This window comes from Heloderma suspectum, chromosome 1 (genome assembly GCF_057233095.1).
Source record: "Heloderma suspectum isolate Gila_16-S chromosome 1, 16-S_ref, whole genome shotgun sequence".
NCBI classification, from domain to species: Eukaryota; Metazoa; Chordata; class Lepidosauria; order Squamata; family Helodermatidae; genus Heloderma; species Heloderma suspectum.
Genome location: NC_139458.1, coordinates 332,458,471 through 332,472,090, shown reverse-complemented (window position 1 = coordinate 332,472,090; position 13,620 = coordinate 332,458,471). Strand labels below are relative to the sequence as shown.

Genomic DNA, 13,620 nt, shown 5'->3' with positions numbered 1-13,620 from the left:
AGAACCTAATTTTAATTTCTGCAGTCTCCTCCTACCTTCCACCTTAAGATTGTAACAAATGCAGATCCCACTCCCATTCAATCCCAATCTCATCTTCTCCGGGCTTCTCCACACGGAGTTTATCCTGCTATTGAGACTGGTTACTCACGGAAGTTTGAGGGCCCTTTAGGTGACATCATCAACCACCAGGGCATCTCCCTAACTAAATGACCTTTATTCCTATGTTTAAAAGATTGGAGATAATGAGCTATCAAATCACAGCGCTTGAGTTCTGTTTGAGTTTCCTCGTGAAAAGATGAAAACTTGCAATAAGTGGAGCTAGACCACACCGCCATCTAGCTGCTGCATAGTGAAACATATGGAAGACTCAGCTAAGGGGGGAAAGGAGGGGGGAAAGGGGGATAAGGAAGCATGAATAAAGCGAGTCTGTCATGATCCTGCTTTTAAAACAGGAGCAGAAAGCTCCATTTTAAATGGGGGGGTTAGGCTGGTGTAGAGACACCCTCAGGCACAACTGCACTCGTTATACAGATTGCAAGCCTGCCATTTAGTGAACAGAACAGGTGGTAGGGTACCACCTTCCTGTCCTTCCTTTCTGTTAGATTCCTGGTATCCCTTAGTAGGAGTTCAGTTGCAAAATCATTTTATTTCCAGAAGGGATGATGCTGTATTAGTCTCCTGAGGCAAAAAAACAACAACAGAAGAGCTTTCTGAGACCTTAAAAATGAAAAAAAAAAAAAACCCTCTAAAGAACCCCACCTTCTGGAATTACATCCTTTATTGTGAGCTATCAAGACCACACCTGTAGAGCAGAGGTAGGCAATGTGGTGCCCATAAGCACAAATGTTCCCTTGGATATCTGTCTTGGCATCCACCAAGATACCCCCCAGCTTTTGTTTTTTTAAATTAGCACATTTTATTTTTGGCAGCTGGGTCACTTCTAAGCAAAATGAGGGCTTCCAGCTGCTGCCATCTTTATTTCCCATGAATTCCTCTGGGCTACATGAAGAGGCTCAGATAGATTCTTAGGAAATGAAGATGTTATGTGGCTGCTCCTTTCCTCTGCAGTGTGCCAGCCACCAAGAGAAAGAAAGGGAAAAAAGAAAAAGGCACTGAAAACTGTGGGTTCAAAGGAGTTGTTTAGAGTGTTGTGGCTCTAGCCCCACCTCTGTCTTGCACACAGTCATTTGGGTGGGTTACTTAACCTCTGTGACTAACCACCACCTCCCATGGCAGCCATTTTGTTGTGGTGCCCATGACAGTTTCTCAAATTGCCAAATGTGCCTGCAGGACCAAAAAGGTTGCCTACCCCTGCTATAGAGGAACTCTTTTTAGCTTCTAGAAAATCTCCACCTCCCTCCTTTGCTATTCTCCCCACACACACACACTACTTCCTTCCAGTCCTTTTATCTGCAGTGGTTGAACTTATTCCAGATATGGTGTCTAGTGCCTACAACAGCGATAGGCAACCATTGGCCTTCCAGATGGTGTTGCATTCCAACTCCCAACATCTTCAGCCAACATGGCCAATGGTTAGGGATGACTGGAGTTGTAGTCCAACAACATCTGGAGGGCAACAAATTCCACAATGCTGGTCTACACACTCCTGAAGCCCAGCTTATTACAATAATTTCAATAGCAAAGGCAGTAATGATGAAAAGAGAACTCTTGATATGAGGGAGAGGAAGTGGTCAGGTGAACTTACATTGAGAAAAGACTACTCAGAAGAAAAAATTCAGACTCTTAATTATATGATATTCAGTAGTTCCTTCTTGCAATGAATATGAACTTGAGCACACTCCGGGAGAGAGCGCAGGACAGGAAGGCCTGGCATGCTATGGTCCATGGGGTCACGAAGAGTCGGACATGACTGAACAACAACAAGTTCCTTCTTGGGTTGGTGGGGGATGCCAGTCTCTTATAGACCTATCTTTTTAGAGGCTCAGATGATATTGCCATGGACATTTATCTCAGAGCTGAAATTTGGCACAAGATCTCCAAAAAGGGGTGTTGTTAAATTTGAAAGTTAGCATGTTTCATGTTTTTAAAATGTTCTTATATATTCCAGTTCCTTCTACCCACTCACAGAAATGATGGTGTCTATTTACAAAATGGGTGCATTATTAATGGAGCATGGTGGCTTTAGATCAAAATTGTTATGTGGTTTTCAAGGAGAGGTTATTGTTCCCATGTGTGGTGATTTTTTTTATATTCAGCGAATAGATTTGTTGTGATGTTTTCAACATATGGCATGAGTATCACACTTGACAGTTGACTTTAATTTGAGTCCAAACCAGTCAATCAACATGGCTTAAACAAAAGGGCATAAAACAAAGAATAAGAAACTCTTAAACCTTAACGTGACTTGCTGCATAGCCTTAAGCAAATCCTTGACCACCGATTTGGATTGCCTGCATTTTTGAATTGCCTAATTTGAGATGCCTTGAGTTTTGGAAGATCCAGTCATGTAAAAAGCCAACCAATTCAATCAAAATACTATGCTACCGCTCACTCCCATAGAATCATAAAGACCTAGAGTTTGAAGGACCTTATGAGTTATAAAATCAAAACCCTCATTAGAAGCAGGGACCCCACCTGTATGTATGGATTGTAAACTTTCGTCTCTGTATGTATAGATTATGAACCTTCATCTTTGCTGATGACTGCTCCTGTATATAGAACTGCAATTGGATTTCAAGGGACTAGTCAGTCAGTCCGCCAGCCTCAAGGATTGTAGCCATCTAAACTAATCTATAGCCTGCTGTTGAATACTTCCAGTGACAGGTTTTCTACCACAACTCTAGGCAGCCTGTTTCATAACTCCACTACTTTTACAACTAGAATATTTTTCGTGGTGTCAAGCCTTAATCTTTTCAGTTGCAGCTGGAGCCTATTCTTTCTTGTCTTGTCCATAGTAGAATTGTTATAAAGTCCCATTGCTGTTGTTCCTTCTCTAAGCCAAATGAAGTTAGCCCAGCTATTATAGCATTCCGTTATGTGTCATATTCTCCATTCCACTGATAATGTTGTTGCTCCCCTTTGGGTTGTTTTCAGATTTTCCAGCGATGAGAACTTCTCCACCAAAGACTTCAGTAGTGCCACATAGAGTGGCAAGTCCCACTGTTTTCAGTGCGGCATACTAGCTAATAAGTGTGTTTAGGATTGCAGCCTGAGAGAAGTACCTCCCATATCTTCCTGTAATGCCTCTGTTAATGCAAGCCAATATGGCAATTAATTTCTATGCAATGGCACAACTTTGCAGATTGATGTTAATTCTGACTCTCCAAGGTCCTTGTTAGTGTTATTTGCTAAGCAGACATACCTCATGAAATAATCAGACCTTTGGTGGTTGTTCCCCAAGTGGGTGCTATCCAACTAGCATCTTCCCTGATGGAACAGCATCCATCAGTGGAATTGATTCCCCCTTCCCCTGCAGCCATAGTGCTCCCCCAAATCCCAGCGGGAAGGAGAGGAAAGGCAAGTCCACTCACACAACTTGGATATCATCCATTGCATTTTCTTAATTATACATTTCATCCTATTTGCCTTTGCCGGGGTTCCCCCCTCCCCTGCCTTAATTTGTTGAGATCATATTGAATTTTGTACTATGATCTTCCAAAGTACTCACAATCTGTCCCAATTTAGTATTATCAGTAAGAAATGTACTTCCTGTTCCTCCCCCCTCCCTTGTGGCATGTATTGCTTTCAAACTTAAGTGCCCTGATGCAGCAGTCTGTACTGAGGAGCTCCGAGGAACACACAGAGATTCCCCCCACCTCCTCCTAGAATAGCTTCCCGTCATTTTAATGGAAGACTCTAATCCACACATTTCTTTGGAGATGCTTATGTGAAGAAGAGATATATAGGTGCTCAACTGCATACGCAAACCCCTGGATCACTGTATGTTGTTTGAAGATTATATTCTGTCTCTAATAAGTGGACAATAATTGCAATGCCCTCAAATAAGCTAGGAATATTATCTATTAGTGATGAAAATAATAGCATTCATTTAAATGTTCACATATTCTACTTGGAGAAACTCTGAAAAGAACAAAGCAGCAATCCAAAGGAACACCTCTCTGTTCATGGGCCCATTAGCAATGATTTAGGCAAAACAGCTTTCACAATGGGGCTAAATGCACAAAATTTAGTGACAAATAATGAAACAAAATGTGTAAAATATTGGTTGTTCTGAGGCATCATTAAATTAAAAAAGGAAGGTCAGAATACAAAGGAAGAGTTCCTAAGATGCAGAGAAATGCACAGCTTCCACATTCTCTGTGAGCTTGTTAGTATCTTATTAGGTTTATTTAATCCTCATCAAGGGGTTCATCACATGGGGGCAGAAATCCACATCAGCACTGGGGCTTTCTCCAGCCAGTTTCATCGTGGGATTAGATCAAGCTCCTTTACACAGTTGTTTCTATCTCATTATATTCTGTTCCTTACCTTTTCACAGGGTGGCTACTTTTCTGCGAAAAGCCATTGCACACACATCATGAAATTTCCTCCCTAGTTCTTGCCCCTTTCCTTCCCCTCGCAGATTACTGGCGGTTTGGTTGCAATCGACACGCAATGCGGGTGGACAGCAACTTCCATCAAACTGCCTGAACCCTGCTCCTGCAGGCACCAGCTTCCTGATGAACTGCTAGAATGCTGGCATGCTGACCATTCTGTGTTGTGGAGTAAGCAGCCCAAGTCGGGAGCAAAAAGTCGGTGCATTGCATTTAGTCGTGGCATGGCAGCAAGCTGACAGGTCAGTATGCTCACACGCCCACCACCCCAACTTCATTGCCATCCTCATCATGACTGCACCCCCAACAAACAAAAACAACTGCTCACAGCTGCACACACACAGCAGTTTCTTCACACTATGGGAGAAATACATGGAGGGGTCATGACACTCCTGTAGCGCTAGCTGAAAAAGTAGTGCATTTTTTTCTGTTTGGGATAACATGAGATAGGCAGGGGGAAATGGTGGGGAAATCACTAGAGGATTACGATGTCATGTAATGAACCTGCAAACTTCTGTGAATGGCGAATAATGAATGTGCTATAAATTGCAGGTGTACGTCTTTATTGCCCTGTCTTTATCCTCAACTAATTTGTCAAGGTATCACACTGACTGTCACTAAGATTCAGAAAAATTCCAAGCATCTCTCATCGAGCTGGGGTTTTCCATTGCTGTCATCCATTTTAGTTCATGTCATGTCTGCTATGCTATTAGTGGTTTTGGTGAGGCCTAGCAGGAGCACACAATTTCTGGGCAGACTAGATATTTGCAGGTGACATGTGCTTTCAACTGAAAGTGAGGGCCAACGTCTCATCCTCATCTCTCCCCTGGAATGATTAGCAATGCAAAAAGTGTGATGTGTCATCATGTTGGAGAGTTCCAGCTTCTTCACTCCAGTATCAATGGCTGCCACTTGCAAGAGTAAAGGAAACTCATAATACAATAATGATGTTTTTGGCAGCAGTCACTTTTCAGATGTAATGAATCTAGCCTACTCTAGTAGATACAATTGAAAGGTATGACACCATGGGCCATCCCTTCCCCAAACAGCCTTTACAATTCCTGCATCTTTAACTTGTTGATCTTAGAGCTCAAATTCTGTATCGCTATCTTTTCAGAGAGATTAATTACATTATATTTGGGGTAGGAATTAGCCAGGAAATACGGTGGCCAACAATATTCCAAAGAGAAAAGAACGTAGAAAAAAGTTACAAAACAAAATTGAAGGCAGGATGTTGTAAAAGCAAAATGTAGCATTGACTGGCAATACAAATTAATATAATAATTAAATAGTCCATAATCCCTGATTGTGTGATTCAGCTGTGTTGTCCATTTCTCTAGGAGTTCTTTTTGAGTAAATGCCTATGTGCGAGCTCCAGGAAGGCGTCAAAGGCTGCATGAACACATCTAGCATATATCCCATTGTTACGCTTCCTACCAAATAGGAAGGGAGTTGATCTACCACATAGAAGCTTATTTTGAAGAGAAGAGAAGTGAGATGGGAATTGTGAAGTTATCATGTGGTTTAATCCCATTTAAAGAACGTATGGCTAACTGAAAGCTAGGAAAAATAAGTGGAACTTGCAGGCATACATTTTAAATAAATAAAATCTTTTAAAAAGATGATAAAATCATCAGACTTTAAATAGTCAGAAAATAGCACTTGATTAAAAGACAAAGCATGTATGGGGTAACTTTTTCATTTCCTGCTCATGATGAAGGTATTACCCATGTTATTTAAGCTGTGTTAAGGACATATAACGAAAAGCTGAGCAGATATAAATGTTCTTTGGAATATTATTTATAGGTCCTTGGTATGGCCACCACCCTGCCAACACCAAACATTAATAAGGTTTATGAGCATCCAGCGGTGACTGCAAATTGTTAGTCTCCTTACTTAAATCATGCTGCTGACTTTGTTCGCTTTCCTTATGTTGATCCAAGTTTTCTAGATAAATCTGATTAAACTCTCCAAGTTGGAGAAAAAAATCGTTTTCTGTCAGTGGGGATCTGACTACATGGAAAAACAAAAGATTTGCAGGGGGAGAGAAAAGGTTATTGTGAATAATAATCTGCACTTGAACCAGGCCTGACAGTAACTGATAAAATGCTTATGCAGCTATTTACATGACTGGTACAGAAAGTGTTTGTGTGCCGTCTCCTCAATTTCAGTAGTAAAACAAAGAGCTGGAATGGAAATTTCATTAAGAAAGTGATATTTCACTATTAGAGGCCCACTGATCATCACACATGTTGCACATGGTCAACAGTGGGAAAAGATCTATACAGAACAGTTTAATAGCACGGAATTGAACCAAAAAGCTGGGCGCAAGCCAATCAGGAAAATCAGTATTAATGATCACACTACATTCTAGAATAATCCTCCTTTTGTGGAAGAATTAGGAGAAAGAACATGTTGGCCTCAACTCTGAATTTCTTTTTGATACAGCTATTTTTAATAATATGCCTTTAATATAATTTTGGTTCCAGCTAAGTCCCAAGACCTCTTCTTGGTGCCAGAACAAGTAAGGTACATGAGATACTTCATAAGAGCATATGGATTTGCTGCTGGATCTGACAAAGGGATAGTGTTTAATTTCAAACAGGGATCAGCCAGATGATCCTTGAAAACTCAGATGAACAATTGAAAAAGCCACTCCCTCTTGTCTGTTCCCATCATTTAGGATTTGGATGTATTTGCATCCGAAGAGTACATTCTAGCTGTCATAGGTCAAGAGGTCCATCCTACACTAAGGTTATCACTTTAGAAGCATGTTTCCGTGTCCCGAGTACTTTCTCATTATTTCCTCAATTCATCTTCACTGAAACTATTCAATGAAGAGAAAGGCTTGCCCAAGCACCCCAGCAAGTTCTATGGCTGACTGGGGATGAATGAAGCCTCAAGCATCCAGCCCAACACACTTTTCACTGTAACACAATTGTCCCATAATGTTGCACTCTGATTGAAATATTTATGAGGAAATGGAGTACTGGCTAGCATAATGTACTCCAGGCATTGTACTTCAGGTGGTAGGTCACTATGCCAGCTAAGATAACTTTATTTATTAGCTGAATTGGATAAAATTGCAGCGATAGTTGCCCCTTCTGAGCTGGTCACACCTCTCAAGTTTCAGAATTATAGCTTATGGGGGGGGGGGGTTGTGCAGGAGCAGCCTTGACATTTTGAGGGTCTCCGAAAGATGACACACTTATCCCCCTATGTTCCTTGTAGACATTATTCTGAAAATGAAAGACAGCCTAAGTAAGAAATGTGCAAGGTTTCAGAAGGATAGGTGCAGTGGTTCATGTAGAAGGGGAGTCTTCTATTTGGCATGGGGGAGAATTGATTTGCTTCCCCTTCCCTCCCCCCATGGTTTTTGGGGCAGTTTGTATGAAAATGGCACATGTCATAGAAGTGTCCCCAGGCAGGAAACTTGCAGCATTTCAGAAGGATAGGTGCAGTGTCTAGATAGGTATGATAATAGAAAGCCCCGTTTAAGGGGTTTTTCTTTCATAGTGAAGGTTGGTAGCATTGGAAGAATGTCCATCCCTAGGATTAGAAGATGGATCTCTCAGTCACTCAACCTCATTTCCTCCCTCCCCCCTGCTTATAACCAGTGTTTAGAGAAACAAAAATAAAAGGCACCATTTGCAGGCGACATAAAGTCTCCACATCTCTTATGTCTCTGAAACACAAGTCAGTAATGAAGCCTCATTCAACTCCAACTTCAATTCTGTTTGCTTTGGAAGGAAGCCTGCTTCACCTCAGGAAGCAACAGGACTGGACCAAAGTGGCCTGCTCAGGCTTTGGGCTTTGTCCGAATCTGATGCACATTCCTAAGAGTTACTGACCCTTTGAAAAGAGGGCAATTGTAATCAAGCCTACCATGATAGTTTTCCAGTATGGCACATCTTCCTAATACTTTATACTCATTACATTTCCCCATTGCTGCTGTTGCTGAATACAAGTGGAATGTGAGTCCTCCTAGGACATTATAATCCAAATTTAGAATAAGTTCTTATTTCCTCTGCTTAACAAAAGAAAACGGAAAAGTAAAGCCTCATCGGCTTTAGTATCCATAATTGCATTGAAAATGAAATGTATTTGGCTCATACAAATTTGCTAGCAAACTGTATTCACTAAAAACCCTGGTGAGTAGTTTGAAGACATAAATCCTCCTCATGCTGAAAAAGCTCATACAGTATACAAGCACAAAGGAGTGATTTCATCAAAGAGCACACTCTGTCCATGGAATGTTTCAATTGTTCAGAATTTAAGAAATCTCATTATGAGCCCTAATTTTCGACAACAAAAAGACCAGCAGGGATTCTTTGAATGGAATACCATTTGAAAACAGATTAAAAAAAAAAAATGCATGTCAGAGTGAACTCAGAGAGTGCCATAGGAACTCCTGTTCCAAAATGCAATTGTGGAAATCCTAATAATCCTTATAACTTGTTGAGAAAATGCCTATTAACTTTTAAAGTTAATTTATTTTCCACTTAGAAAGTGTATTCTGCAGTTATCCATATGACTTTGGTGGCTTTTAATCTCTGCCTTAACATAAGACCACAATGGAAAACAGCCTGAAATAAAATAACCTGTTCTGAAGAGAAGCTTGTATTCATGCAGAAGCACAAAATAAAAGATCTTCATATGTTTTCAGAAGACAGACAGAAATTGCTTTTGCCAACTACAAGCACTTCTCCATTGGCATCACAAGAAAATGCATTCCCTTGCATTCTTGCAGTGTGATCCTATGCATATCTACTCAGGAGTAAGCCCTGCTGAGTTCAATGGGACCCACTCACAAGTGTGTGTGTGTACTGTATCCTTTCAAGAGTGAGGGTATGTTCTTTGCAGAAAGCAATGGTTGTGTAACATAGTGATCAGACAAGCTTGACAACTGGGCCTGAGCAGCTGTTTATCAAGAGAAGGTCCCCATCACTGACAGACGGCAGGACAGAAGAACACAGCCTCCCTGGCAGTTGGGACTTGTCAGTTAGGGAGAAGGCAGTTAGCGTGTGTGTGTGTGTGTGTGTGTGTGTGTGAGTGTGTGTGTGTGTGTGTGTGAGAGAGAGAGAGAGAGAGAGAGAGAGAGAGAGAGAGAGAGAGATTTGAACTTGTCATATAGTTGTTCTATATTTTAAATTACCCAAGGGAGGCCTTTTTTTCCTTTTTCTTTTTGAGCTCTCAGAGTGTGGGTATGAATCTGAAAAACAAGCAACTGGGGGAAGGCTTAAATCTCAGCTCCATGAATGTGATGGTCCTGATCTGGATCAGGGCTACACACCCTTCCTTGTGAATTAAAAAAATTAAAAAGACAGGGCCAGCTGCACAATACATATTTGATGACTTTGCCTTTTTTCCCTAGACTAAAAAGCCCGCCATGTGCCTCTTAGGAAATGTGTTCCAGTTCCCTGATCATTTTGGATGATTTTACACCTTTCCAGCTCTACAGTAACCTTTTTGCAATGCAGCAGCCAGAACTGTGCACAGCCTTCCAAGTGTGGCTGCACCATAGCTTGGTATAAGGACATTACTGGCCATTTCATTTTCAGCCCCTTCCCTCTCATCCTTAGCAGGGAACTGAACTTCTTTACAGCTGCCAAACAGGGAGCCACCATCTTCCCAAATGCCAAGCACGACAGGCTGGAGATTGCACTACCTCTCCACAGAGGAGATGAACAAAGCAGTCGGTGTTCCCACTTTGTGCCGAGTTCTAGGGAAGGTCACAACCAGTACAAGTCTCTTGGGAATCCTGTGCGACAACTTTCCGCTCTGCCTTATTCCCAGGAATTGGGAGAGGGGTGATTTAATTTGCACTGGATTTCCTAGAAACAAGGCAAGCAGTAGGTTTGAAGGGGCACCTGGTTGTGGCTGCCGGTGCCCCCGCCCCCAGAGGCAGACAGGCTATGCCCGGGAAGCCACCATCACGTTCAAGTTCCCACAGTACTCTGGAGTACCCAATGTAGCATGGCTGTGTTGAGTACTCTGGGGCATTCTGGGAATTTTAATGTGGTGGATGGCTTTCCAGATCCAGCCACTGCCACCAGGTAAGCCCATGATGAGTGGGATGGACAAGCTGGAGGACTCAAGTGGTGTGGGGGCATTGCCACCAGTGGGGTCTGCCAGGACAAACCTAAGCATTTGCCTGTGGGTGCTGGGTGCTGATGCTGGCCCTGTCTTCAGAGACTATGATCTTTCTGAACTTCCCAGGAGCCCTGCACAAAGTGAAAACAGTATTGCAAAATCAGTTCATGCCTCTGACTCCAGCACTTACCCAGCCGAGGCAACCTCTGGTGCCAGCCATGACAGAATCCATTCAGAAATGCCTGAAAACATGCTAACTCCAGAGAGTTCAAATTAAATGTCTGAGGGAGGGTTTAGCCATTCAAATTCAAATAGCCATTTTCCTACAAAAGAGCTTTATATGGATGTTCAAAAGCAGGGATGCTGATCCATTCAAAAACAAGTAAGTTATTATTTGGGTTCCATGTCAAACTGCCCAATCCTTAGTGATCCTCTGCCATTTAAAAAGCTATCAATTTTTGTTGTTTACCTATAGTTCTTTGGAGGATGCGCACTCTCTTTTTCCAATGGACGGACCCCTGCTTTCTTAAAATTATAGCTGTGTGCAAATGGCCTTTGAATGTCTCCACCCTATTTGTGGGCAAAGAAACTGGGGAAAACATTTCACTGAATTCCTCCAGAGGGAGGAAAAAATCTCCAACCATTTCTCAGAGGTGGAGCTCATCATTAGCAGTGGTGGCACAACTTCCTTTTTTTCCTAAGGGTTTTTATTTTTCTTGCAGCCACTCCAAGTGGCAACAACACCAACTGTGTTGGCAGCCTGGCCCCTATTTTGCATCTTCCACAGTGCCCCATACCTAGGATCATTCTGGGGTACTGGGGGGACGGACAGACGGACATGGCCACCACAGAAAGAAAGACAGACAGACACACACTCAGGAGAAAATTCTGCAAAGTGGTCTTCTATTTCTGGGGGCAGGGGAGATTTTTTCTCTGAAAAATCTCCCCTGAGACATTTTGATTCCACTCCTGTTGTCATTCTTCAGGGTTCAGCTCCTTCCCCAGGGTCTCCATAATATTTAATTTCTGTGGGGTGATTGTGGATACATCTTGTCTCACAAGCAAATGCTTATATTACTGCCACTTCCCTGGAAGGCCAGTAGCAGTTGCAAGGGGGACAGTGTTGTGTCAGTCCTGGAGAAAAGGTGGAGCTAGTGCAGTGCCAAAATCTGCCCTCCAATTTACGGAATGTTTTCTTCCCCCCATGAAAGAGGCTTCCATTTTTCTGCCTTGTTCTCAGGGCTCTTTAGAATTTATTTTGATGGTGTTTGTGAGCTTACCTTATCGCTGTGAGATGGCTGAGGGTACTCTGTTTTTTCTTTCTATTACACATCTCTCCATCACACTGTCTGCAGCCTCCCTGGCTGCCTGTGCTTCCTGATCTGAAAAAGCCCCATGGAGAGGAGTTATCTCATGGTGTCTTCCCCTGGGTTTTAATTGAAATACAGGAAGTTGGGACACTGCAGGAGGGCAGCGCCTCGGTGACTCATAAGTCAGGGAAGCACCAGAACCCCAAACTCCACCCATGAGAATGTCTCTGAAATGTTCTTCTCCTGAAATTTTCGGCACAGCACTACTTAAAACGAACAAAACAGGTAACATGATCCCTGCTGCAACTAGTCTTCTACAAGGCAAAAGCCAATAAAGAGTTAAGAATGGCTAAGCCCATTGATTTCCTTGGGCATGGACATTGGAGACTGCAGTGTTGCCTTTGAATCAGGATGACCCTGCAAAGACTAAAATATGGTGACGGTACACTTTGACTGATCGCATGTATAAACCCCAACTGACAAATGCAAACATTATCAGAAGAATACTCTCAAGACCTTAAAGTGTGGATCTGTTACAAGCAGACAAGATGTACAGGACAGAATAAGAACTGGGTGTGCTTGCTGGAATGTTTGTGGTTATTTGAGATAAATTCTGTACTTTGTGAGTTCTGAGCCTTCAAACATTGTTAAGCGTTATCACTGCTGCAAAAATTATAGTCTACAAAAGTGGAGCGGGGTAATATATTAATTCTGCGTCTTGGACCATTCCTATCTTTCCTACAAAGAAAACAATCAGACCCTCCAAGATACGTTGACTGTTGTTCTCAGAGGCAGTGCCCTTTGCTGCAAGATCATGATGTGATGACAGCAGCAACTGAAACAGAGTTAAGAGTTCACCCCAACTCCTTGAAAAATTGTTTTTCGTTGTCTCTCCTAGCTCTCTGATGCACCAGGGAGCCAGGCAAATTCAGACATATTTTTTTAATATGTGGCCAAAGTGCTGACATTTATATTCTCAAATCAGACCTTAGCATGGCAGTACTCAGATATATTCAGTACTCCATGCAAACTGTAATTAGCAGATACAAATAAAGCTGCGCAGTTCAAGTTAAGGTACATTTACTCCTGTGTAAGGGTGTACAGGGTTGCAGCAATGCAGCCCAATCCTCTGCATGTTCACTTAAAAGTAAGTCCTGCTGTGTTCATTCAGTGAGACATGCTGTCAAGTAAATATGCATAGGATTTCAGCTTGAGATGTAACTCCCACCGAATTCAATAAGGGTTACTCCCAAGTAAATATGCATAGGATGCATAGGATATGGAGCCATAGGCTGCAATTGTATAATATTTACCTGGGAATAAATCCCATTGACTCAATGGGGCTTACTTCTGAGTAGACAGGTATAGGATTGCACTTTCAGTTATTCAGTAACCGACACTTTTAATTAATGGGGTGGCAAATTAAGGGCACAGTTTATTTTATTTCCTTCTTCATTACAACACACACTTTGCAAATTACAATTGCAAATTGAATTGATCTTACTGAAAGTTTTCTTAAAGGCATAGAGAGAGCTTCAGATATTGGGCAGTATAGAAATAAATAAATACATGGTGCCCTCATAAAGGTTTTAGTAATATAAAAGTGTATTGCAGTATCGTTTGTTCATCTGTTAAAAGGGAATTAAACAATTCAAGCTGACTCATTGACTGCCCTAAAATTCACAGATTGCCTTTTTGTTAAT

The 13,620-nt window shown here is 42.0% G+C and overlaps 1 protein-coding gene across 5 annotated transcripts in view; it reads right to left on the bottom strand.

Annotated features, from left to right (window-relative positions):
• Positions 1-13,620, bottom strand: part of TRMT11 (tRNA methyltransferase 11) — a 104,018-nt gene that overhangs the window by 22,976 nt on the left and 67,422 nt on the right. For 3 of the 5 annotated variants that reach the window (XR_014786681.1, XR_014786682.1, XR_014786683.1), the window contains exon 19: positions 11,888-11,989. The exons of the other annotated variants lie outside the window; for them this stretch is intronic. The gene's annotated coding sequence lies outside the window, so the exon portion shown is untranslated. The remainder of the gene's footprint in view (positions 1-11,887; positions 11,990-13,620) is intronic. 5 annotated transcript variants of the gene reach the window in all.